The sequence below is a fragment of the Sus scrofa genome, chromosome 2 (genome assembly GCF_054392235.1).
Source record: "Sus scrofa isolate SSC_HxYL_T2T_F1_AM1 chromosome 2, Sscrofa_HxYL_maternal_Yorkshire_Landrace_v2.0, whole genome shotgun sequence".
Classification (NCBI taxonomy): domain Eukaryota; kingdom Metazoa; phylum Chordata; class Mammalia; order Artiodactyla; family Suidae; genus Sus; species Sus scrofa.
In genome coordinates, this window is record NC_139384.1 from 109,496,536 (window position 1) to 109,520,711 (window position 24,176).

At 34.0% G+C, this 24,176-nt stretch overlaps 1 pseudogene; it reads left to right on the forward strand.

Moving 5' to 3' along the window:
* The first annotated feature begins 22,755 nt into the window (after window positions 1-22,755).
* LOC100621673 (dolichyl-diphosphooligosaccharide--protein glycosyltransferase subunit TMEM258 pseudogene) lies at window positions 22,756-22,994 on the forward strand (annotated as a pseudogene).
* Window positions 22,995-24,176: the final 1,182 nt, after the last annotated feature.

Below are 24,176 nucleotides of genomic sequence, written 5' to 3' on the forward strand. Positions count from 1 at the left end.
GTAAAAAAGATAAAGACATACCTATTTCTAATAATGAAATCATGGTACTCAAAGTCTTTGTAGAGATGTGGTTAAAAATAACTATCAGGACTTCCCGTCGTGGTGCAGTGGTTAACGAATCCAACTAGGAACCATGAGGTTGCGGGTTCGGTCCCTGCCCTTGCTCAGTGGGTTAACGATCCGGCGTTGCGGTGAGCTGTGGTGTAGGTTGCAGACGCGACTCGGATCCTGCGTTGCTATGGCTCTGGCGTAGGCCAGCGTCTACAGTTCCAATTGGACCCCTAGCCTGGGAACCTCCATATGCCATGGGTATGGCCTGGAAAAGACAAATATATATATATATGTGTGTATATATATATATACCATCCTCTTCTATGTAGTAGACAAAACAAGTTCTTTCTAAAAGTACAGGGATGAGAAGAAAACTTTGGATGTTTCAAAACTTTTTTTTTCCCATTAGTACTCTCTCCCATGTTTCTGCAGGCTTCAGTGTGCCTGCTTTTTCACCAAGAGTTATGTAGCCCTTTAGTATACATATTCCAGAATTTTTAAGAAAATCCTCCCATTCTTGTTTAATACTTATTCTTGATTATAGCTTACATTTTATTAGCAGACATCTATCATCTTCATTTAATTTCAGTATTGTGCCAATGTAAGGTAGTCTGTGTTTCTCCAGGCCACACTAACTTGGGAGTGATGAAGGGTCAAAAAATTCTGTAGCAAAGTGGCGTTTCAGTTGCTGCAGATATTTAAGTGGCGGGACAGTTTTGTAGTGGAGAGTATCATAGGGGAGAATATCTAAGATTTGTCTGGGCTTTCTCTTGAGTATTCTCAAGATAGCTAATGCTTCTCCAGTCTTTATCCTTACATGATTGAGTTTGAAGATGGGAAACGGGCAACATCTTTCCAATAAATGTACCCTTACATCCACTGGCCAGACCTAGGTCACGAAGACATGCCTGAGATCTCGGGGTCCCTGTTTGCTTTCCTGTCAATATTGAAGTTTGATTAGAAAATAAGAATGAAGGAAATACCTTTGCCATATAACATGAAATAACGTGTTATTCCATCCCTTCATTGTCATGCAGACATTAAATTTTGGATGGAGACTTTACTCCCATTCTTGATTAGTGAAAGCCAATACACCATTCACCTCTTTCCATGGTGATTAGTTACCTAGGCTTTAGCCAATTGGCAAATGGCGTTTCTCGGGCCACAGGAATGCTTTCAGGGCTAGTGTGATCAAAACCAAGCTGACAGCTTTTGTTAGATCTTCTAGTATACAGAAACTCTCTCTTCTCCTGAGAAGTGCCTTTATGTAGAGGACTGTTTTGACCATTTTGTTTCAATAAGGGCAACCAAATTTAGGATGAATCTGATTCTACAGAAGGCCAAGCAGTAAGAACAAAATAACTTAGGTTTCATGTTGACATTGTTGAGCTGCTAAATCAAGCCACCTATGAATTCCACCAGGTAGGTGAGCAGTCAGTCCCCTTTTGTCTTGGAGCTAGTTCCTTTTAGAGTTTCTGCTAATTGTTATTCCTCAATAATGTAGCAGGATTTTGATTTTTTATTATGTTCTTAAAAATAAGGATTATATGAAAAATTTGTATTTATGAAATAAAAGTGCTTAGCAAATCTATTGTAAAGTTTTTTTTTTTTTATGTCCACTCTTTTATTGCACGGGATACATTTCGTTAAGTTATTATCTTTCCAACTGCAAGTTAACCAGTCAAAATCAAAGGAAAACCTTGCCTTGAGGTTTTACAGAGATATGTTATATATGTCTTGTTAATACTTTTGTGCTAGTTTAGCTAAAATATTTTTTAACTATATACACAGAATAAACATGTTGGTTTTACATACAACCCAAAATTTGTTTCTTTTTCTGATATTTATAGGTATGAGAAATCTGATTTGAACATAAAACATGCAGAATAAACTTAAACTTGCCTCATCTAAAAATAAAAAGTGTAATTGGAATTTAACCCCTTCATGTTATAAAATTCCTAGTAATCCATCCTTAGAAATTGTGCTGGAGGTAAGGAATCTCATTCATGACCTGCATTGTCATCGGAATGCCAAAGATCTGTGGATTTCTCTTTTCTTTTCACCTTTGCTGCTGATGCTGCAGTTGCCCCTATTATCTTATATCTGCTCTGAGGTACCAACCTTTCTCTACTTGATTAGGCCTAGTGGCCCAGAGCTGCTTAGCTCCCATGCCAAGATTTCTTTGTTTGGATTGTGAAATATTTATATAAAGGAATTTTTTTTTTTTTTTTGTCTTTTTGCTATTTCTTGGGCCGCTCCCATGGCGTATGCAGGTTCCCAGGCTAGGGGTCGAATCGGAGCTGTAGCCACTGGCCTATGCCAGAGCCACAGCAACGCGGGATCCGAACCGCATCTGCAACCTACGCCACAGCTCAAGGCAACGCCGGATCGTTAACCCACTGAGCAAGGTCAGGGACCGAACCCGCAACCTCATGGTTCCTAGTTGGTTTCGTTAACCACTGCGCCACGATGGGAACTCCTATAAAGGAATTTTTAAATGATGATTTATTAGTCAATATACATGAGCTGTTCCCAAATACTTGTTTACTTCTTAAGTTGATCTGTAAATCCTTTACACACAGTGTCACAGACACACAAACAGAAACTCGTTTGTTGGGTTAATTTATTTAAGTTTAAAATACCATTTGTGCAATTTATGCCTGAATATATTTATACTCCTGGGTGGAAAAATATGAGAAAATTCTAGCTGGATTGCTTTCCTAAGAGCTTTCAGAATCCAGCATCTATAGTACTTAGGTTAGCAATGACATAACATCTGACCTTCCAGCCTTGGCTTTTCAGTGACTGATGATGCCACTGAGAGTTTGAGCCAGCTTATGTACCCCTTCTCAACACTTCACGAAACCAAAGCATAAGACCTGAACATTTTGTGGTGTGGACTTTTTGTTCATTATTTTTATTTAAAATTAAGAATATTTAATTCTGTTACGTAATTTTTTTGGTCTCTAAGTAACCATAAGAAAAGAAAGCTAGTTTTCACATGAAATCATAAGCTCCTTTATCCATATCATGTTGTTAAGTGTGTTTTACATACATAAGAGAAATTGTATTTAAGTGTTTATACATGAATGTGTTTGAGTTAGTGCCCTTACTTTTAATATTTTCTTAAAATGTGATGGCCAGACATATGTGAAGATTACATTTAATGAACTGGCATCACCCTGCTGAGTCTTAACCATCAGTGCATGCCTGTGCTAGGCCAGGTTTCATTTCCAGTTTATTTCAATTAAGTGTCTGTAATGTAATTACATAGCACAGGAAGAATCTGTTGATGTTGTGAATTTGATTTTTAATAAGATTACTCTAAACTATAATGTGCCTTTATAACTTTGAAAATTCCTGTTAGATAATTATCTTTCTATCAGCTGTTAGGAAAAGTCTCATTTACACAATTACTGAGAAGATTTCCTTTAAGGTGTGTTACTGTGAGGACGATATTTAGAATCAGTTCTTAGTTTATTAACTGAAATATCTTTTTTAAAAAATACATCTGGCTTTTTTTTTTTTTTCTTTTTTGGCTAAAGAAAATTCCAAGATATCATACATGGAGAAGAGTTTTCATTTAGAGTAAAATACCTCATGACTTATAAAATTTGCCTTTTCTTAACTTTTTATCCTACCATCTCTGTTCTGCATGCACGTTTTCTTTGCTCTCTTCTCAACTTTCCAACTTTTTATTGGGAAATGAGGCTCTAAGTAATGGTAATCGTTAACATCATGTTGCTAATGATTACTTGGGTTTTGGATTTAAGACATCATTTCCCTGCAATAATTGCAGGGCAAGTTTCCCTTTGCAAGGAGTTTCACTGAGTTTCACTCTTTGAGTAATGTTTATTTGGTCGATATTCTCACTAACATTGAGGAGGAAGTTGTAAAAACTAATGGCAAGTGTTGTTGAAGAGAAACATCCACAATAGTAATTTTATCTTAATTATTACAGTGACTGTTATCTTAAATATTGAAGAATGTCTACACCACTTCCCTTATCTTACTCATTATTATTGATTCATCTGTTCTTTCTAGAAGATTTAAAAATTAGAAGCATATTTTCAAAAATTGATAAGTAAGGTCCACCTTAATGATCACTAAATTGAACATAATCTTATAACTTAAATATGATAAATAAATAAGCATGAGTTTGATTTTATTTTACTACAGACTTATGCTAAAACACAAATGGAATGATTTTCAATGTACAGATTTCTATTATCTAGTTATATCAGCAGCCAGGAAAGAATTGCTTTTATTTTTACACATTTTTTGATAGAAAAATTACTAATTTCATTGTTTCCATCTTTACTAATTTTAAAATCTAACACTCTAAATATAACAGTATTCAAAGGTTAAAAAAAAGGAGAGCTCTGATAGCTATACATGCTAATATCAAATACAGCATAAATAATAATTCAAATTATGAATATGTTCATTCAGTAATTAGCTTATTCTTATTTTCTTATACTTAAAATAATTTAAATCTATAATGAAATCTAATTAAATATAGAATTTCTATGACTGCTGATAGTGTATTCAAATTAGAAATTTTTTTCTTTGTTAAAATTTTAGGAACCTGAACAGGGAAATATTATTAAAGCAATTTTTAATTTATTTGTTAAGTTTTTATAACAACGCTAAGGTCTAGATAATGGACTTAAACCCTCTTGTTTAAATAAGAATACTTGACACTCATTTGTCACTGTGACTTCTTTCAGCTCCACAACTGAAGCTGACCTGAAAGCACTGCCCCCCAAGAAAACCCTTGACTGCAATCTCTGACATTAGAACTCTCTGCAGTCTTTATCCTGGACCTTTGAGACTCAAACTGCCACATTTTGTGAACTATGGTCAGTAACATACCAACCAGTTTTATTCACCAGGGATCAAACTGAGACCGAGTAAGTAGCTTGCTATACTTCTGAAATTAATAGCTATCGTGACAAGAGTTGTTTATCTTTTTCTCTTACTTTAATTGATGACCGCTTATTGGATCTCTAGAGAACAGTAAGTGACTTAGGCTAGTGGGTCCAGAATAACAGATTGAACCAATGGATTTTAACCCTTTAATTTTTCCCCCCTCCTTCTTGGCTCCTAAAATAAGAGTTGAACAGTTAAGTTTGTAATTATTCTGTTCAATACATGGTTTTTCATGTGTAGGACCATGTTTTGTTCTTATATGAATCAGCGACCTAATCTTTGCTTATTTAAACATATCCTAAAATTGGAATGATTTCATTTCTTAATACACACAGAATTGGGGTGGAAAGGAAGAATCTCTCCTGGCTTATCAAGTTTCCTTTGTAAATCTCAATCCCCTACCTTTTGAAATTACAGTTACCCATCCTTGTACTTTTGTAGTAGCAATGACAGATATTTTATTCAGAAGAAAATGTCTTTTTGAAATATTATTTTTTATTAGTACTTTTGCATATGTTAAGATGTGATAGTTATTCGGTGACCTGGTAGCCATGAACTCATAATTTCATCTTCTTTTCCAGAAGAGAGAAGACCCCTGTCATCTAAGGGCAAATCTCTGGTGAGGCGGTCAGGTGTGAGCTGTTAGCAGCCAATACTTAAGGTGGCTGATAGATGGCTGCACCCACCTGGGGAAGGGAATCAGTGTGGGGCCTCAAAAAGTTGGCTGCAGTTAAAAAGGAGTATAATAAATATTTCTAAAGTCATGGAATATCATGTAAGTTTAGGTCTCAAAAATATTCCAAATGAATAGGTTGAGGGGCTGTTCCTCAAAATTTGAGTGTTTTAAGATAAATTTAAAAGTACGATTCCATACAATGAGTAATTGTTACTACTCATTAATTTAGTATATCACAGTCGGTAGTACAAGAGTGAAATTAGGATAAGTGTTTGAATGAAAAAAAATCACAAACTTTTTTTTTGAGAAGCTATAATAATCTTATCTTTTAAGATGATCTTCTGGAAGGATAACTCTCACTTAGAGCATCTATTGGCACTAAAGACTATGACATGTTGTATGTATCATATTGACATTCACTCATTCGTACATTTAATAAATACTTACTATTGAGAACATACCATGTAACAGGCACTATGCTAAAGATACAATAAGAAGAAAATTTAGTGTATAGATAATTTCTGATCAAATAGTCATATAAGAGAATAAAGTTAACAAACTTTGAGTGCTTGCAAAGGAAAATTTGTGGAGATAACAAGAGTATATTGTAGATATGACGGAGTTAGTTTTGGAGTGTAGGGAAAGTTTCCCTGAGGAAATGATGTTTGAGCTGAGGTCTGAAACATAGTAGAAGTCAAAGAAGATGGTGGAGACAATTTGAAGCAGATGAAAGGGAAAATGGTGATTTTAAGGAACTGAACAAATTCCAGGGTAGGTACAAGTTTGTGAATTTGGGGAAAGTTGTTCAAAATGATAGTTATGAAATAAGCCTAGACTGGTTTATGAAGATTCTTATAGACCATAATAAAATTTAGACCTTTACTCTGAAGGCAATGAGAAATCATTGATGAGCTTTAAACAGACATATAACATTCATGAATTTTTATCTTTGAACACCCCCTTGTTACTGTGGGGTGGGACAGGAGTGAATAGTTGCAGGGCAGTGAGGAGGCTCCTACAGTTGTTTGGTGAGAGATTATAAGTTTAGACAAATGAGGAATAAATGGTTAAGATAAAGTGGTAGCTCACTTGCAGGTGTCATAGATAAGGGCAAGGAAGAAGTTTCCATTTCTGCTTTTCCAGCTGGATGGATACTTGTCAATAGGGGTGTTTTCCTCTGCTCTGTGAGCTGATTTTTACTCTCACATTGTTCTTTTTTTTTTTTTTGGAACTATAAGATTTCACACTGCTTTACATAGAATAGACAGGTAACAGGGACCTACTGTATAGCCCAGGGAAATTTACTCAGTACTGTGTGGTAACCTATATGGGAAAAGAATCTGAAAAAGAATGGATATATATATATATATATGTATATATGTATCACTGATTTTGTTGCATGCCTGAAAGTAACAAAACTTTGTACATCAACTACAGTCCAATGAAATTTTTTTAAAAAAAGGCTTTTCAGAACTGAGCTGTCATTCCTAAACCTTTGAGATTGGTAGCATAGAGAATGTCATACTCATTTGATCACCAGACTCTGTGACTCTTTTCTTCTGGAGGTTACTGTGGGCCTAAAGCCTCATGAAACACACATGGGGTTTTGTCAAATTCGTGTGATCATTTGGAGGCTAATTTTCATGCTGGTTCTACTGTTTGCATTCTGAGGTATCTCGTTTTTTGTGTTCCCTCTCTAAGAATAAACATTTTTCTTTCCCCCCAACATCTGTGTGCTTGAGGACAAGTGTCAGAGTACTCTCAGGTTGCATGCTGGATTTTGAAAGTGGGAAACACCTTGTTTAGTTTGCGATGTCTGGAGCAGCAATCTGCAGACCCATGGGCTATGTGTATGAGATAGCACATTATCTGACTGCAAAATGAAAAATTCAATAACAAGCTTTAGAGCTGGAAGACACTTCAATGTCTGTTTCATTCTTGTTTTACAAATGCAAAAATTAGTGCTCATAAAAGTAGAATGGGCCACTCTTGGTTAGCAACCTTTCAGTGGGAGAACTAGAATTAAAATCCTAAAAATTAGTTTTTTTCCCATTATACTAGGCTTTCTCACAAACCTTGGAACACACTAGCGATTAATACATATTTCTTGAATAAATACATGGTTAAGTTAATATAAGTAACTGCATCTTTTCTCTGAAGCTTCTTCTCTATAACTCCCTTCAGTATGTATAAAATCTTTCTCCTGGGGTATTTTACAGTTCCAGTTTTTAAACCTTAATTCTTCCAAGACAAAGTAAATTGTCATCCAAGTTTCTTTTTAACAGTAGTAAAAATCAGTAGTTTGTTCCAGAACTCTTCCTCAGTTGTCCATAAAGGAAATAAAGGGAAAAAATGTTCACCATATTAAAACAAAGAAAAAGTAAAACTAATAAGTTATTCCTTGAAGATTTCCTATTCATGCTCTGCATCATCTCCTGCCAATCAATGCCAAATGTAGCTTTGGTCACTTCCAGGTGCACATTACTTGTCAGATATGTTCATGGTAGACATTTATCTGTGTTTTTCATTTGTGAAATAACAGTGGCCTCTGAACCAGTAAATCCACACTTTCTCATTTTGGTCTTTTATTATTGTATTTTTCTGAGAACATGTAGCATACTCTTGATGTTCTTGTATTATTCTTAGGGCTCTGATATCGATTCAGTCAGAATCCCCAAGCCCCACATTTTGTACCAACCATTCCCCCACTTCTGAATTGGGAGACAGAGTTGTGTGAAAATGAAGATGCATATGCAAGCAAATTGTGTATCTGAATATCAAAGAGATACAATGAAGATCATAAACATAAGCAAACCAAACAATAACAATGCATGGAGAACTTTTTGGTGGATACAGTGCCCTCAGTAATTTAAAATTTCAAAGAAAGCTACCTTCAAGTTGGCTGAATGGGAAGACAGATGCTGACACACACTCTGTAATGTCTGCTTCTGAAGGAAGTGGGGAAATATTCCAGAACGCATTGAGCATGATTAATTCTCTAGGTTAATTGACGCTATGCCTTGATCTAGATTTCTTCTTTGCAAATAGTTCCCATTTCTCCTAGTTGTTTCACCTTCACTGTATCATTTGTATCACATGCTGTGTCTCACCCCAGGGTTTTGGTAACTGAAACTCATAGGTCACCTCATTTGTGTAAATAGTCTAATTTCTCTTGACCTAGGAACAAGACAGGAATATACTTAGTCAGCTTCTTCCTGGTGCTGGTTTTTATGTTTGCGTTGTTATAGTTTACTGTGATGTTCTTTATGATATATAAGGAAGAAAGAAACTCTTTACTAATTATATGAAATAACCTATACCATCAGAATAATCTTATAAGCAGAGAAAATGATGGCCAAAGTGATATAATTTAACATAGCTAGAAAAACTTTCTATCTTAAAAACAGCTGTTGTTTTCTATTTATTTTGGTGTGTTTTTGTGTATGCACACATGTTCAAATTAGTCATTGGAAGCATTTTTCTTCTTCATGTGGTCTTCTTTTGAAATCAAGAACTTTAAGGGAGAGTATGATATTAACCATTTGATACCCTAGCATCGGTGAATGTATTAGATATTTTCCTCAATTGATGAAGATAGAAATATTGGGTTATGAGACACCAAAAAAGATTTCACTAACTTAGACATTTAAAAGAGGGCAACCATGGACTTGGAGGGAAGGAAACTACAGTTCATCATTCCAATTTGTATGTAGGAGTATGCTTGATAGATCTTGAGGACCTACTAATAGTAGGAAATAGTCTGTGAACATATGGAGGTGGGTTAAGTAGAGTCTTCAGGACTTAATTGTTAGAAGTATACTAATTTCATAGATAGGAAGGTCAGTAGCACTCAAACTAGCGTTTAAGCCAAATCACCCTTTATTCTTATTTTCTGCACTTGATGCTCAATAGGTTGAATCGAAAATGATTTTCAAAGTGAGTTGACACTGGTCAGATTTCTTTTATAATCAGGTGCCAAGATGATTATTCACACATCACATTTACAGAGGCCTTCTTCTCAAGTAGTAATTTCTATAATGCTGGTTAAAAAAAACTAGACAAGATGTAGTTTTTGAGTACAGGTTCTCAAAAAATGTGCAAAGCTGGAATGTAATTGTAGGCTGTATTATTAACTCAAAGGCTGGCATCATTTCAGCATAAAAATAACAGTTATGGGAATGAGGACCCCCTTTTTTTAATCATGAAAGAGCTTGTGTATGGATATTATGAGGGATTTTCCTGAGCCTTATTCTTAAACAGATTACACTATTCAAAGTCTCAAAGAATCAAAATCATGCTCAGCTGGGGCAGTCAATGTGCAGTCTAAACATGTGACAGATGCAGAGAAAACTTCAAAGATGCCATTACAAATGCCTGTGGAGATATTTAAGGAGCCAGATGCTACTGTTTCATGTCTTCCACAGCTCTGAATGTGTCCTGTGATCACCTTCCAAAGAGGAGGTGTGGTTCAATCTGGTGAGGAACAGAATACTACCTAATCTTTTTGTTGTTGTTGTTTGCATACATTGTATGGCTGGGGTGTGAGGGGTTGATATCAGTGACTCTAACAGGGAGGACACACATGTGAATTCGCAATTCCTTATAAAAAACATAAAGGCACAACTGCAAGGGAATTATGTATATGATGTTATTCCTTGAAAGTGCTCCTATCTTAAAAACCCTGATTTATAGGTGTGGATTGCCATGGAAGCACTTTTTTTCGCTCTAATTTTTGGCATTTATTTAGACACCCTGAGAGGTAATAAATATACTCATTACAGTCAATATTTAATTCCCATTTTGTTCTGGTGGTGAGAAATAAATTACTTGGGAGAATGTATTATTAAGTATATGTTTCATTTTCATCACTACCGCATTCTGGATAAGAACGTAATATTTTGGGATAGAATAAAGTCCCAGGTAAATACAAAAGCAGTGAAATTTAGCAAAAAAATTTTTTTAAATGCCACCTGCCTTATTTCAGATGGACTTCTGCCTTTTATATTTTTCTTCTCCTTTACAGCCCGTATAAGAGAATTTGTTTTATCTCAACTTTTAAGAGCACCATTTCATAGGCTTATTATTCTAAATAGAATAAAGAGAAATGAAGACAACTTCTAGGAAACATCTAATATTGCAAATAAAACAACCTAGAAAATTTGAGTCACTGTGTAACATTTGAGCATTTTTTTTGCATTGAAAAAGTGATTCTGCCCATTTGTTCTCTTTTATTATATGAACTATGTGCCTTAGCTCATCCTCTATTAAAAAAGAACCTGTGAAGAGACTGTTTTATTAAGTTTTGAATTGAAATTTGTGGCATTTTATAAAAAACAAAAGTCATAATTATTTACATGAAAAGGGATGGTTATAAGTGGGAAATAAATAGCAAAGAATATTTTTCTTTCTAATGTAAACATCTGGCAGTAATCCTTGCTTACACAATTAATGGGCATTTAATTGGCAATGATCAGTTTATTGCTGCAATATGAAGTGAATGTTTCCCCAGGAACAAACAGCTGTTGCAAGAATTTCACAGTGATTTAGCAAACACCAGGTGATAACTGTATCTAGAATGAAGTGTTCTGTCTTTCAGCAAATCACAATGCCTGGAAGAAAACAAAATGAAAAGTAGCATAGCCAAAGAGATCCAATTGTCACTGACATCAACATCTATCTCAAAAGCAAACTTCATAAAGCAGTAGACTAATTATGTTAGATATTATCCATGCCTCAAATATAAAGGAAAAAGTAATTCCTCCAAGAAGCAAATAATAAGTTGGCATGACAGTCATCTATTTAAAAGTAATATTTTATGTCTTGTTGTAAAGACATAAGAGTTGATAAAACTTTTTTTGTATTCTATTTTATCCCTTTAAAAGTCTTAGAAAATTTGATAGTCATGATTCTAATTTTTTGATTAAAAAGTTATTGAAGTCATTCAATGGTTACTGACAATTATATTTTTTCTTAATAGATTTTATTCAACTGTCTAAAATTAAATGTACCATTTTTTAATTTGCATTGCTTGTGAGCTGCTTTCCCATTAAGTTTTAAATAAAAAGTTTTTTCATTTTTCATTATGCACTCTTATTACTAATTTAATAAAATGATAATAGCTGTGCAAACTTTCTGTTACTACTCAGCTTTTGGCATAGATTAAATTATACATTTTAAATGTAGCACACTGGCAGACACTCTTATTTCATAAAGCTGAGTTTCATTAGTGAAGAAAGTAATTTTGCTTCAGCAAAAAAATGCTTTATTTACTATACTATTTAGTATTAGCTCATGCTAGGGTCTACGAACAATAAACTCAAATGAACAAAGCATCAAGGGCCAATTTATAGAACAATGCTTTTATTTTTTCATGTATGCATTCTGCAATAATTCATCTCCATGACAAAAGCAGACAATCAATCTTCTTCTATTGTGCCTATTTCAATAAAATTACCATTCTCGATGTAACAAAAGAAAGCTGCCTAAGTAACAGGAGTAGTTTTATAGGCTCAAATCAATAAATTGACCATACTTAAAAAAAACTTTACCCATTAATATGACAATGCAGTTTTATGTTTAACTTCTTCGCAATAGTATTAAATTATTAAGTAGCATTGTTCTTTTTTGTTCAAGAAAAGGGTAAGAAATAAGAGAGTATGTTAAAGGAATGCTTTCACGTCTCTGTGACAAAACTTAGTAGCTCACATATGTGTTGATATGCTATCATCTTATAACTCTGTATTGAAATGCATCACATTTTTGAAATAAAAATCTCTATTTTTTTAGTCCTAAAATTATATGAAATCTATGTACTATTACAAAATGTATTATAAGATCATGGAAGAATGGCAGATTTAAGGCACTCTTATGATATATGATATTGTTTCTAAAGTGAGATATTTATGCGGTAGTCTATGTTAAACACACAAACTTAGGCACATATTTCAAAAAGTGAAACCCAATAATGTCATATGAAATGTAAGGGAAACTTTAGTTCAAAAGTTTACTACAAGTTTCCACACTGGGAAAATAAAGAATATAATAGATATACCTACATAGGCATTCTGAATAACCTGCTCTTTTATTTTTGACTAGAAGAATAAAAATTTAAGATAAAAAATTAAAACTTTTCTAGCCAATATAGAGGGCAATACTGAAAAATGTATTTCGTTTTCATACAGTATATATATAAGTGTATATATATATATATACACATATATATGCGTGTGTGTGTGTGCATGTATGTGTGTGTATATATGTATACACACACTACATATATACACACACTACTATTTTTGGTCCTACATTTCTTTCACAGAAATTAAATGGATTTATAGCAAAATTATTAGATTAAAATATAGTTTCTATATAACTTGCCAGAGTAACAGGATTAATTTGAGCTAATAACACTCATGTCATTAACCACTCCAAAATTCAGATGACTTTAGAACCTCTGAAGACTCTCTTTAATTGTATTTTCTTTTTTTCTGAATTAATGAGGCAGGCCATAACATGTTTCAAGAAAATGAAATCTTTTGTTACAGAAATGTAAATGCTATGACTTAGCATCTAAGATATTATATAGCATAGATGACTGTGAGAATAGCTTCATTGTAGTATGCAGGGCATCATAATAATTCATAATTTTCAAGAATGTATACACTAGTTATATTTAAATTCTGAATATTTTGTGCTCATATTGTCTGTAAATTTATAGCATGATCATGAAATACAGTGTGTTATAAGAATGGCATTCTACATTTGATGTTAGATATTGTGTTTGATTTTAACATTATAGTAATTAATTAGAAAAATTGCAGTAAAAATATATTACTGTAACAAAGTTGAAAGTAAACATTACTGAAAGTTTTACTATATTTTATTGTAAAACAAATGCTTTCATCAAAATGTTTTTAGGTCATAAGCGGCTTTGCCTGATGAACAGTTGCTTATTTTGTTTCCTTTCCTTTGCCCATGAACTGGTTCATTCACTTTGAGTTAATTCCAAGTCAATGTGATGTAATAGTTATTTCCTGAGGGAGATTTATTACTGACGATGAACTCTTACTAAGGAAACTTGTGTACTTATTATATATTACTCTTACTTTGTTCAAAGGAACCAACTTCAAGGAAAACTAGATAGTTGTTTTATGTTGGATGTTTCATTTTTGTCTTGCTATCCTTAGCTTTATATGCTATATAGAAAAAAAAAAAAAACAGAAGATATTCAACAAGAAATCACAATGTTGTTTATCATACCTTGACAACAACACTACTGAATCTTCTTTGAACCGTTATTTATCTTCATAGAGAATCTATGCCTTGGGACCAAGGTCGTCTTTGCTCCCAAGTCTCAAGAAAAAACTTTATAATTCAGTTATTTTTCCCTTGTAAACATCACTTCCTCTCTTCCCCATATGCCTTTCTCTCTTTTCTCCTTTTCCCCTATCACTGCCAAATCTATTTTTTAATGATTTTTAATTTTTCCATTATAGTTGGTTTACAGTGACTGCCAAATCTATTAAAGTGTAATTAATAAATCTTCACAATTTCATTACACACTTCACTTTGGAGTCAGGGCTCAGGGAATTTCCAATCAGTGCATCTGTTTCATTAATCCTGGGACTTCGCTGCATTTTGTTTAAATTATATTACCAGTATTACTATTTATGAAAGTCCTTGTTTCATTTCTTTTATGGATGAAAATATTTCTAACAACAGCACACACTGAAGAAACTAAAGCCACCTATATTTGTAGTTATATAAACCTAAAATAGTCCATTGAAATTTGATATTTTTTTTTTTCCTTTTCACTTGTTTAACAGTCTTATTCAGAGCACTAGGGTACTTCTTTTGTTTTTGTTTTAACTGCGCAACTATTGAATCTCTCTCATACCTGGTTGGTCTTTGCTTGAAGTTAGAAATTGATCTGAGACGGCTTTATTTTTGAAAGAACTTTGGCAGAGAATATGAGCTGAAACCATAATTATTAAAGAGACATCTAGGCTGACCTTTTGGTCAAGTCCATTTACACCAGTTTGATTACTAACTCTATTGCTGTAGCGCTCACACTTCCCTGTCCAACAGAATCATCTGGAGGGCTTGTTCAAAAACAGTTCACTGGGCCCCACCTCCAGAGTTTCTGATTCACTCTGGAGTGAAGTGTGTAATGAAATTGTGAAGTGACAGAGAATTTGCATTTTTAACAAATTCCTGAGGCTTGCTGATTTTTCTGATATAGGGACATTTTGAAAACTTCTGCTGTGTTAAGCAGGATATTTTAAATCTTATGATTTTGAACCTTATAATATGGTAGACATATCATATCAATTTGAGCTTTAAAAAAATATATGATTTAGGAGTTCCCATTGTGGCACAGTGGAAATGAATCTGACTAGAATCCATGCGGATGCCAATTCCATCCTTGGCCTCACTCAGTGGGTAAGGAATCTGGCACTGCCATGATCTATGGTATATATTGTTGATGCAGCTCAGATTCTGTGTTGCTGTAGCTGTGACATAGGCTAGCAGCTGTGGCTCTGATTTGACCTCTAGTCTGGGAACTTCTGTATACCTCAGATGTAGCCCCAAAAAGCAAAACAATAATTAAAAATATTATTTAATAATTTGTCACAGACTCCATTATTTCATATAATGAGGACTGCATGGTGAATGTGTTTTGATTTTTTTACATGACTCTTTTTTAGAGCAATTTTAGGTTCATGGGAAAATTGAGGGGAAGATGCAGAGATTTCCATATACTCCCTGCCCCCAACATATGCATAGCCTCCGTCATTATCAACATCCTGCATAAAGGTAGTACATTTGTTGCAGCTGATGGATCTATATTACTAATCCTAATCACCCAAATTACAGAGTCTGCATCAGGGTTCTCTGTTGGTGTTATAAATTCTATGGATTCAGACTACTGTATAATTCTATGTGTCTTCCATCAGAGTATGGTGCAGAGAAGTTTCATTGCCCTAAAAATCCTCTGTATTCCACCAGTTCATCCCTCCCCACCACTGGCAACCATGATCTTTTTGCTCTCTCTGTAGTTTGTCTTATATGACACTGTAGAATGTCATATAATTGAAATCATACAGCATGTAGCCTAGGTACAAATCCTTTTACTTAGTAATATACATTTAAGGTTGTTTTCAAGGATAGGTTTCTCTTTTTTTTTTTTAAGCACTAAATAATATTCCATTGTCTAGATATACCACAGTTTATCAATTTGACTGCTAAAGGACATCTCACTTGCTTAAAAGTTTTGGCAGTTATGATTATATCTGCTGTAAACACCCATATGTAGGTTTTTGTGGGGACCTAAGTTTTTAATTCCTTTGGGTAACTACCAAGGAGTAAGAATGCTGGATAATTTGGTAAGAAACCATCAAAACCCTCTTCCAAAGTAGCTGTACCATTTTTGAATTCCCACCAACAATGAATGAGAGTACCTCTTGTTCCACATCCTCAACACTATTTAGTCTTTTCAGTGTTCATGATTTTGGCCATTCCAATAGGTGTGTAGTAATATCTTGTTTTAATTTGCTTTTCTCGGATGGTTTTGATATAAATCTATTTATCTTCTTTGGTGAGTTGTCTCATGCTTTTCGGCCCATTTTTTAATGAACTTCTTTGTTCTTGTTGACTTTTAAGAGTTCCTTGTATATTTTAGATAATAGTCCTTTATCAGATGTGTCCTTTTGCAAAGATTGTCTCCTAGTTGGTGGCTCATCTTCTCATTCTCTTAATTGAGTAAGTTTTTAACTTGTGAATTTGGTGCCTTAGGCTAATGTCACCAGATCCTAAGATTATTCTGCAAAGCTGTGTATTTTTACCTGATGAGGCTTTTAGGGATTGAAATTATTTATAAGCCAGAATTGTTCAGTGCTCTGACTAAAGATATATTTCTTTTTATAAATGTCTTTCAACAGAGTGAATACTTCTAATACCTTGACCCCTCTTCTTTTTTTTTTTCCCTTTAGAATTGAACTATCTTGCCTTCATGTGCTTTACGTTCAATGGAGTCTACAGTCTTTCATTTCACTTCAATCACTCTCTTGCCAATTACCTCCCTTTCCATTTCTCTTTGCTCTTCAAAACTAACTCTAAATCAATCCAGTGTTGGTATTTCCTTACACTGTGCCAGGTGGCTGAGTGCTTTTGGGAAGGAATCACACTGAATAAACCACAGCTGATCTATGATCTCTTCCTCAACTAGGTCATCATGACTATCTGGAAGTCCTCCTTTCTTCAGCTGGTTTTCTTTTCTGTCAACTGTGCCTACTTGGAAACTTCTTTTTTTCAAAGTTTTTAGTTAGCTGCATAAGTATTTATACTCTGAAAAAAAAAAGGTTGTAATTTCTGCATAACAGAGAAAATGTTAGAAATTGGAAAAATTTCTTACCACTAAATCCATCCCCACACCCTTAAAGGAGCAAGAGCAAGTTAACCCCCATTCCTAAAGCAAATACCTCTTTCAGTGCTCTGGATGTACCTGTTCACAGAACATCATTTCATTTTTTATTCCCCATTCCAACTGTATCATTATCTTTTCCTCTCCCTCTTCTCCTCCATATCAGCATGAAAAACGTGCTCAGGTTTCTTCCAGTGTTTCCATGTTTCCCTCTAGAGAATACCTTCTCTCACCTTTCTTTGCTACACTTACTGAACAATATGCCTTTTCCCATTGTCACTGCCCCAATCTATATTTAATTCAATGAATTTTATTATGTTTATAGTTGTACAGTCATCACCACAACCTAATTTTAGAACATTTCCATCACCAACACCTAGCCCATCCCTCTCCCCACCATAACCTCTCCTTTTGTAACCATAAGTTTTTCAAACTTTGTGAGGTAGTTTCTGTTCTGCAAAGAAGTACTTTGTAACATTGTATCCTTTTTTTTTTTTTTCAAGAATCCACATGTAAGTGATAGCATATGATGTTTGTGTCTCACTGTCTGACTTCATTTAGCATGATGATTTCTAGGTCCATCCATGTTGCCACAAATGCCGTAATTTCATTCTTTTTATGGCTGAGTAGTATTCCATTGTGTATGTACCACATATTCTTTATCCTCTCCTGTGATTTTGGACATTTAGCCATGTCTTGGCTATTGTATAGAGTGCTACAAAGAACATTGGGGGTACATGTATATTTTTGAGGGTTAGGGTTAGGGTTAGGGTTATTTTCTCAGGATAGGTGCCCAGGAGTGGGATTGCTGGATCATATGTAACTCTATTTTTAGTTTTTTGAGGAATCTCCATACTGTTTTCCGTAGTGGTTGCACCAATTTACATTCCCACCAACAGTGTAAGAGGGCTCCCTTTTCTCCACACCCTCTCCAGCATTTATTGTTTGGAGACATTTTTGTGATGGTCATTCTGGCTGGTGAAATGTGGTACCTCATAGTAGCTTTGATTTGCATTTCTCTAATAATTAGCAATGTTGACTTCTGAGTTTATAATTCAAGTTTTCTTCTGGGAATAAATATTCTCTTCCCTTAGCTTCTATACTCTGACCTCTTTTCTTCACCCTATTCATTGTTAAAATACTCTGCTGGCTCAACAAGGTGGGGTGATTCTATCTACATCCAGTCTTTCCTATACCTACAAATGCAGCCTCCACACTGGTCTCCCTCCTGAATAAAAACCTAGGTAATCCAAATGCTAACTGGAGGTCCTCTCCTAAAAGTCCTACACTCATCTTGGACTCAGTATTACTTACATCCTATTTATGTATTTCAAATTGTGTGAACTTGTAATTCTCCAAAAGCAAGCTGATACAGTACATAATATTCTACTTGAACTCAGATGTTAAAGTGTCATGTTACTACTGTACTGCATACTTGCTGTATGTCACACCACCGCTTCTCTCTTCTCTATAAAAATTAGAATGACCAAGTGATAATATATACATTGCAGGAGCACAGCAAGATATATATGCTATAATGTATGTGAAATGCTTTAACTAAAATACAAAGTGCTATAATAAAATAATAGTGGTAATCTTGTCATTATTATCATTTATCCAAATTGAAAATTAAGTAAGCACAGTTGGTCAGTCATTTTTCACTAGAATATTATTTGCCCCAATCAAAGGGCACATTTAGCTATCTTTTTCTCTTATTTGAAAGCTCCTTTTTCTGGTTTCTAGCATTTTTTTCAAAAAGCTGATTCTTCTGGGCCTTCATATAGCTCATGTGTTTATTAAAGGGCTGATTTTTTTTCACATATTTATCTTTTAAGTTTTTTTTTCTTTTCTTAAACAGGTGGTGACAGGCAAGTTTATGTACCACTTCAGTAGTTTTTACTTTTTTTTAACATTATTTGCTTGTAAAGTTAAAATTTGAGATACCTCCATTTTCTTTCAAAGTAGTATTATGTATATTTTTTGTATTGTAAGAATTTTACTACTTGTTCATCACTCTTAAGCCATCTGCTTTCTTATTATATCATAGTCTTTTATGTGACCTTTTTGAAATTTGCTTGTCCTAAACACTGTAACTCAAGTTTTACTCTCAAGCTTCCCTCCATAATTATCACAAACTCTTAACAAAGCCTGGCCACTTAATTTGAAATGTTGTATCATTTTTAACACATATATTGGTTTGCATTGATCACAACTTGGTGTGAAAATAGGTACTTTATTGTTTGATTTACCGTCTGTGAAAAAAAAAAGTACAAACTTTTGAAGATGCAGAGTTGAAATAATGAGATTACTCACACTTTTGCTATGATAAAAATTGCATGTCACTATTGAGAGTGTCATTTTGGGCAAATTTGGTGTTTTCCATCTGTAATGGCTTCATCAATTCTTTTCTTCTGCCATCTATTCACTCCCAGGTGAGTACATACAATCTATAGTATTTAATTTTTTTATGCAACTCTCTCAGAATCATAGAGCTTGTTTAAATAATAGAAATTAAACTGGCAAAAATATCAGCCAAAAAAATCAAGTAATTTATCATATTATAATTAATCTCCTTTCAGGAAGGTATTTCAATTTCCACTCACTACCAGCTTTCACTGGTTTAGAAAGGAAGGACATGATAAAACGCTTGCCTACATTGTTCTTTTTTTAAATGGATCTATATGGTTTATGACTTTATAAACATTTTATAGTTATTTCCTTTTTACAAAGTGATACAAATTTATTGTAAAATATTTAAACATTACAGAAAACAGAAATGTTAAAAATTTTTTAAAAATCTCAAGAAACTCATTTCTCAGAAAGTTTCCAGTAGTATTTGATGATACTGATTTACATCTATGTATAAATGTTATGTACATAAAGCAATAGAATTATATATATATAGAGAGAGAAAAAGTGTGTGTGCGTGTGTATATATATGCATATATATACACACATACATAGTGTACACACACACACACAAAGGCGCCCCCCCACAGCACACAAGTTACTTATTTCACTTAGTGATACATTGTGAATCTCTTCTGTTTCAGCTGAAATAATTTTGCCTCACCTTTTAAAAACTACATAATATCCCTATATGTGGTTAACTCATACTTTATCCAGTTAACATACTTTTAAATATCATTTCCAACATTTTTTTTTACTAAAGAAAAGATTATAGTTAACATCCTTGTACACATACTTTTACATGCTTATGTGAATATTACTGTAGAATCAGTTTTTGCAAAGGAAATCAAAGAAGCTACACACTGAAAAATATGTTGATAAATTGCCTTTACAGAAGATTATTCTATTTTACATGATAACTAGCAATATATAACATCTTTTATGTGCTTCATCCTTATCAACTCTAAACATTATCACTGTGTATGTTGATACAGATAGGCAAAAACAATCCTAAATTTATTTTAATTTTTTGCATTAAAAATCTCATATTCTTTAAATGGTTGTTACTGCTCTTTGCACCTCCTCCTTTTTAAAAGTTGGCTCATTCTTATTTAGTTGTAATATAGCTATCAGAGTTAGGAATAGTTAATTTATGTGTGTTTGTATCTGTTACATACATATTCCCCCTTGTTTTGAACTTTAAAACTGGCCTTGATGTAGTATTTTACCTCATAAAATGGCTATAAGTAAATTGTCTATAGTTTTCATATTATGCTTATAAAAGCCTTTCTAATTCCAATTACCTTCTCAATCATTTTTGATAAGTTTTAACTGTAACTGTAATATACTTTTATTCATTTTAATGGAATGTAAATAATGTCTTTAAAGTGTAACAGAATCTACAAAATATTTTTATTTTGCCTTACATAAACTATTTTTTCAAATACTTGACAAATATACTTCCTTATGAAAAAGGGTCTCTGACTTGCTTAAAAAGAAAAAAAAAAGCTAACATATACTCAGTACACAGACACAACTAGACGTTATAGCTAAACACGATTAGGGCTAATAGGAAAGCCAAAATATAAGTACAGGCTAAGAAGATAGTTGAAAATAAGAAATAAAAGAGAAGTTAATGGAATTAAACTGCTTATTTTAGAGGAAAGAAAGAAAGCTATGTCTTAATGGACTTTGTAGTAATGATAAGATCAACAACAATTAACAATTTACTTCTACACATTGACTTTGAACAAGAAAGTCTGAACCAAAAAATTAGAGAAGAATTTTTATTAGATTGGTACATGTTTTTGACAGTGCAAATTACTAAGTATTGAAATGAACTGCATTGGAAATCTCTAAAAACTGGATACATTTCCACTAAATCTGGAAGATCCTAACAGATGAGATTGCACCATGATTGGGTAAGCAATCCTGAGGCACCTTTCATTATTTTATGATAGCTTTGAAAATGTCTGAAACACCAGATGTACATTTATATTTTTGGAAGTATGCTGCAGGTTTAATTTGGTCTTGCCAAGCCAATTCTCAACTGGTTTCCCCATTTTTTAGTTTATCCTTAGTCCAATTCATCATGAACACTACTTTTTAATAAAAGATGCCAGCCATCGACTCTGATCAGGTTTCTTCCATGTTCAAGGACAATCTGAGATTGGTTTGTCTAGATCTTTAAATTCTTGATGCTCTGATTCCAAAATACCATTCCTGCCCAGCCTCCACTTGCATTTCTTCATGTATATCAACTGTAGCCAAACCTCTCTCTTCACTTTTTCATAGACTGACTGTATACCCTCCTTCCTCCCACCTAGCTATATGTCTATTGTTTAACTGTGCAAATACCATCCCCAATACCTGTATTGTTCTCCATCGCTGTCTATAGAAATTTAATTATTGGAGTTCCTGTCATGGCTCAGCAGTTAACGAAACTGACTAGCATCCATGAAGAGGCAGGTTTGATCCCTGGCCTCGCTCACTGTGTTAATGATCTAGCATTGCTGTGAGCTGTGGTGTAAGTCGCAGATGTGGCTCAGATCTGGCGTTTCTGTGGCTCTGGCATAGGCCGGTGGCTACCTCTCCGATTGGACCCCTAACCTCCTGGGAACCTCCATGTGCCCCAGTTGCGGCCCTAAAAAAAGACAAACAATAAACATTCATTCATTGTTCATACATACATGACATCCCAGGAAGTTTTCCTTTTCTCCTAAGTTGAGGGCACATTTGTTTATATCTTTATCTCCACCTCAAATCTGTAAACTCTACAAAATCAGTGTCTCTTTCTTATTAACAATTCTATACCTAAAGGGGCACCATTGTTTTCATATAGTATCAAGTTTCCTTAAATATATCTAATCATGAGAGTCATAATTAAGGATGCATATTCCTATGTTCAGCCTGGCTACTGCATCAGGATTCTGAAGAGTGGCAGAAAGAAATTTTATCAGAAGGAAAGTTTGGAAGTCACAAACATTTAAGTACTTAATGAAAGAGTGTTAAATAAATGAATGAGTCTCTTTTTATTTCTTTGGTATCCTATTTAAGAACATTTACTCAAGTACATTTTTCATTGACTTACCTGCTTTTTTCTCCCCTATATCTCCATCAGAATACATTGGAAAGAAGGGTGTTGGACTCAGTAAAAGTAATTGCTTTTATTAGCCAATTGACAAATGATATCCTAAGCATCCCTATAAGTCTTAAAAAACAACAATTAAATAGTGGAGCAGTGGATCATACTGTGCCCTGCAAAATGGAGCTTGAGGTCATGAGCAGATAGACCAGCTCAGTGAACCTGGCTTTCTTTCCCCATCTGATCATGTGTTATTGGTCATTGGCATGTTGTTCACTGCCGAGTTCTTTGTTTATGAGGTCACCTCCACCAAGCACCCTCGGGATATCTCCAAAAAACTCCTCATCATTTTGGTGGCCTCACACTTCAAGGGCTTTGGAGTCCTCTTCCTGCTGCTCTGGGTCAGCATCTATGTGTGAGCTCCCAAGGGTTCTAACCAGGTGGCTTCACCAAATCCATGGTTTTGTAAATTAATTTTTTTCTCTTACTGGAAGTACCCCAGCTGCTGCTCACAATAAAGGTAGTGTTTTCCAAACAAACAAACAAACAAACAAACAACAACAAAACTTAGAATACTTTTGAGCAGCACTTTTAAGATATTAGGTAGGACTTTGAAGTAATGTGAAAGGAAAAGTTGGAAAAATGTAATTCAGTGTTCCAAGATATGTTTAAGTCACTCATTAAACTTCACCTGAAAGGGCTTAGTACAGGCACTATGACGAACAATATGGCAATTTCTTTAAAAAAGGCTAAAAATAGAGTTACCATTTGATTCTGCCATTCCTGGGCATATATGTGGAAAAAACTGTTATTCGAAAAGATACATGAACTCAAGTTCACTGCAGCACTATTTACAATAACAAAGACATGGAAGCAATCTAACTGTTCATCAGCAGTTGAAAGGACAAAGAAAATGTATATAACAATGTAATGGAATACTACTCAGCCATAAAAAATGAAATAATGCCATTTGCAGCAGTATAGATGGACCTAGTGATTCTCATACCAAGTGAAGTAAGCCAAAGACAAATATAATATGATATTGCTTATATGTGGACTCCTATAAAATACAAATGGATTTATTTTAAAAAAAGAAATAGACTAATAGACTTAGAAAACAAAGTCTGGTTACCAAAGCGGAAAGGGAGGATCAATAAATTAGAAGGTTGGAATTAACATATACACTCTACTATAGACAAAATAGCCAGCAAGGATCCGGGGAATTATATTCAGTATCTTGTAATAACTTATAAGGGAAAAGAACATGAAAAAGATATACATAACTGAATCACTGTGCTGTACAGCTGACACTAACATAACATTATAAATCAACTAGACTTCGATTTTAAAAAAGACAGGGTAGGACTGCAGAAAGAGCCAGAGCCAGAAAAACAGTGGTCCTTGATCTGCAAATAACCTTGCTCTGTGACCTTTTAAAAACCTCTTCCTTTCAAGGGGCTCAACTTATTCATCTTGTAAAATAAGGGGGTTGGAGTAGCTGATCTCTGAGGCCCCTTCATCTCTAAACTTCATGATCCTCTGATTCTTGTTTTATCTGAGAATTTCATTTATCTATGTGATTTCTTTCTTGCCTCTGAAAT